Source organism: Halictus rubicundus, unplaced genomic scaffold, assembly GCF_050948215.1.
Source record: "Halictus rubicundus isolate RS-2024b unplaced genomic scaffold, iyHalRubi1_principal scaffold1332, whole genome shotgun sequence".
NCBI classification, from domain to species: domain Eukaryota; kingdom Metazoa; phylum Arthropoda; class Insecta; order Hymenoptera; family Halictidae; genus Halictus; species Halictus rubicundus.
Genome location: NW_027489873.1, coordinates 1 through 5,000, shown reverse-complemented (window position 1 = coordinate 5,000; position 5,000 = coordinate 1).

The window sequence follows — 5,000 nt, the reverse complement described above, 5'->3', positions numbered from 1 at the left end:
GGTCAATAGCACGCGCGCTTATGGCCGCAAACCGCCGCGGCAACAGACCTCCCGGCGGGGCTGTTGGAACTTAGAGCGAAAAAAGTATAAAAATTTTTTTCACAAAATATAATAAATTTTAACATTTCTATATTATTTTACACAAAATAACCAACTTTTCATAATTCACCGAACTTTGAAAATTTTTCTAAGTCCCACAAATAAGAGGAAAATTTTTAAGTATCGGTCCTAGACGATTTTCGACGTGATATCACTGTAATATAGACGATTTCTAGCAATATATATCATAACACCAAACTCGCTACAATTATTATTTATCGAGTTATTAGCAAATAATGGACGGATGTGCTACTCCGTCGACAAAACTCTGGAAATTTTTCTAAGTCCCACCGCTAAGAGGAAACTTTTTCCGTATCGGTCCTAGACGATTTTCGACGTGATATCACTGTAATATAGACGGTTTCTAACAATATATATCATAACACCAAACTCGCTACAATTATTATTTATCGAGTTATTAGCAAATAATGGACGGATGTGCTACTCCGTCGGACGTTCGACGAAAATTTTTCTAAGTCCCACCGCCAAGAGGAAACTTTTTCCCTATCGGTCCTAGACGATTTTCGACGTGATATCACTGTAATATAGACGGTTTCTAACAATATATATCATAACACCAAACTCGCTACAATTATTATTCATCGAGTTATTAGCAAATAATGGACGGATGTGCTACTCCGTCGACAAAACTCTGGAAATTTTTCTAAGTCCCACCGCTAAGAGGAAACTTTTTCCGTATCGGTCCTAGACGATTTTCGACGTGATATCACTGTAATATAGACGGTTTCTAACAATATATATCATAACACCAAACTCGCTACAATTATTATTTATCGAGTTATTAGCAAATAATGGACGGATGTGCTACTCCGTCGGACGTTCGACGAAAATTTTTCTAAGTCCCACCGCCAAGAGGAAACTTTTTCCCTATCGGTCCTAGACGATTTTCGACGTGATATCACTGTAATATAGACGGTTTCTAACAATATATATCATAACACCAAACTCGCTACAATTATTATTCTTCGAGTTATTAGCAAATAATGGACGGATGTGCTACTCCGTCGGACGTTCGACGAAAATTTTTCTAAGTCCCACCGCCAAGAGGAAACTTTTTCCCTATCGGTCCTAGACGATTTTCGACGTGATATCACTGTAATATAGACGGTTTCTAACAATATATATCATAACACCAAACTCGCTACAATTATTATTCATCGAGTTATTAGCAAATAATGGACGGATGTGCTACTCCGTCGACAAAACTCTGGAAATTTTTCTAAGTCCCACCGCTAAGAGGAAACTTTTTCCGTATCGGTCCTAGACGATTTTCGACGTGATATCACTGTAATATAGACGGTTTCTAACAATATATATCATAACACCAAACTCGCTACAATTATTATTTATCGAGTTATTAGCAAATAATGGACGGATGTGCTACTCCGTCGGACGTTCGACGAAAATTTTTCTAAGTCCCACCGCCAAGAGGAAACTTTTTCCCTATCGGTCCTAGACGATTTACGTGATATCACTGTAATATAGACGGTTTCTAACAATATATATCATAACACCAAACTCGCTACAATTATTATTTATCGAGTTATTAGCAAATAATGGACGGATGTGCTACTCCGTCGGACGTTCGACGAAAATTTTTCTAAGTCCCACCGCCAAGAGGAAACTTTTTCCCTATCGGTCCTAGACGATTTTCGACGTGATATCACTGTAATATAGACGGTTTCTAACAATATATATCATAACACCAAACTCGCTACAATTATTATTTATCGAGTTATTAGCAAATAATGGACGGATGTGCTACTCCGTCGACAAAACTCTGGAAATTTTTCTAAGTCCCACCGCCAAGAGGAAACTTTTTCCGTATCGGTCCTAGACGATTTTCGACGTGATATCACTGTAATATAGACGGTTTCTAACAATATATATCATAACACCAAACTCGCTACAATTATTATTTATCGAGTTATTAGCAAATAATGGACGGATGTGCTACTCCGTCGGACGTTCGACGAAAATTTTCTAAGTCCCACCGCTAAGAGGAAACTTTTTCCGTATCGGTCCTAGACGATTTTCGACGTGATATCACTGTAATATAGACGGTTTCTAACAATATGTATCATAACACCAAACTCGCTACAATTATTATTTATCGAGTTATTAGCAAATAATGGACGGATGTGCTACTCCGTCGACAAAACTCTGGAAATTTTTCTAAGTCCCACCGCTAAGAGGAAACTTTTTCCGTATCGGTCCTAGACGATTTTCGACGTGATATCACTGTAATATAGACGGTTTCTAACAATATATATCATAACACCAAACTCGCTACAATTATTATTTATCGAGTTATTAGCAAATAATGGACGGATGTGCTACTCCGTCGGACGTTCGACGAAAATTTTTCTAAGTCCCACCGCCAAGAGGAAACTTTTTCCCTATCGGTCCTAGACGATTTTCGACGTGATATCACTGTAATATAGACGGTTTCTAACAATATATATCATAACACCAAACTCGCTACAATTATTATTCATCGAGTTATTAGCAAATAATGGACGGATGTGCTACTCCGTCGACAAAACTCTGGAAATTTTTCTAAGTCCCACCGCTAAGAGGAAACTTTTTCCGTATCGGTCCTAGACGATTTTCGACGTGATATCACTGTAATATAGACGGTTTCTAACAATATATATCATAACACCAAACTCGCTACAATTATTATTTATCGAGTTATTAGCAAATAATGGACGGATGTGCTACTCCGTCGGACGTTCGACGAAAATTTTTCTAAGTCCCACCGCTAAGAGGAAACTTTTTCCGTATCGGTCCTAGACGATTTTCGACGTGATATCACTGTAATATAGACGGTTTCTAACAATATATATCATAACACCAAACTCGCTACAATTATTATTTATCGAGTTATTAGCAAATAATGGACGGATGTGCTACTCCGTCGGACGTTCGACGAAAATTTTTCTAAGTCCCACCGCCAAGAGGAAACTTTTTCCCTATCGGTCCTAGACGATTTTCGACGTGATATCACTGTAATATAGACGGTTTCTAACAATATATATCATAACACCAAACTCGCTACAATTATTATTTATCGAGTTATTAGCAAATAATGGACGGATGTGCTACTCCGTCGACAAAACTCTGGAAATTTTCTAAGTCCCACCGCCAAGAGGAAACTTTTTCCGTATCGGTCCTAGACGATTTTCGACGTGATATCACTGTAATATAGACGGTTTCTAACAATATATATCATAACACCAAACTCGCTACAATTATTATTTATCGAGTTATTAGCAAATAATGGACGGATGTGCTACTCCGTCGGACGTTCGACGAAAATTTTTCTAAGTCCCACCGCTAAGAGGAAACTTTTTCCGTATCGGTCCTAGACGATTTTCGACGTGATATCACTGTAATATAGACGGTTTCTAACAATATGTATCATAACACCAAACTCGCTACAATTATTATTTATCGAGTTATTAGCAAATAATGGACGGATGTGCTACTCCGTCGACAAAACTCTGGAAATTTTTCTAAGTCCCACCGCTAAGAGGAAACTTTTTCCGTATCGGTCCTAGACGATTTTCGACGTGATATCACTGTAATATAGACGGTTTCTAACAATATATATCATAACACCAAACTCGCTACAATTATTATTTATCGAGTTATTAGCAAATAATGGACGGATGTGCTACTCCGTCGGACGTTCGACGAAAATTTTTCTAAGTCCCACCGCCAAGAGGAAACTTTTTCCCTATCGGTCCTAGACGATTTTCGACGTGATATCACTGTAATATAGACGGTTTCTAACAATATATATCATAACACCAAACTCGCTACAATTATTATTTATCGAGTTATTAGCAAATAATGGACGGATGTGCTACTCCGTCGACAAAACTCTGGAAATTTTTCTAAGTCCCACCGCCAAGAGGAAACTTTTTCCCTATCGGTCCTAGACGATTTTCGACGTGATATCACTGTAATATAGACGGTTTCTAACAATATATATCATAACACCAAACTCGCTACAATTATTATTTATCGAGTTATTAGCAAATAATGGACGGATGTGCTACTCCGTCGACAAAACTCTGGAAATTTTTCTAAGTCCCACCGCTAAGAGGAAACTTTTTCCGTATCGGTCCTAGACGATTTTCGACGTGATATCACTGTAATATAGACGGTTTCTAACAATATATATCATAACACCAAACTCGCTACAATTATTATTTATCGAGTTATTAGCAAATAATGGACGGATGTGCTACTCCGTCGGACGTTCGACGAAAATTTTCTAAGTCCCACCGCCAAGAGGAAACTTTTTCCCTATCGGTCCTAGACGATTTCGACGTGATATCACTGTAATATAGACGGTTTCTAACAATATATATCATAACACCAAACTCGCTACAATTATTATTCATCGAGTTATTAGCAAATAATGGACGGATGTGCTACTCCGTCGACAAAACTCTGGAAATTTTTCTAAGTCCCACCGCTAAGAGGAAACTTTTTCCGTATCGGTCCTAGACGATTTTCGACGTGATATCACTGTAATATAGACGGTTTCTAACAATATATATCATAACACCAAACTCGCTACAATTATTATTTATCGAGTTATTAGCAAATAATGGACGGATGTGCTACTCCGTCGGACGTTCGACGAAATTTTTCTAAGTCCCACCGCCAAGAGGAAACTTTTTCCCTATCGGTCCTAGACGATTTTCGACGTGATATCACTGTAATATAGACGGTTTCTAACAATATATATCATAACACCAAACTCGCTACAATTATTATTCTTCGAGTTATTAGCAAATAATGGACGGATGTGCTACTCCGTCGGACGTTCGACGAAAATTTTTCTAAGTCCCACCGCCAAGAGG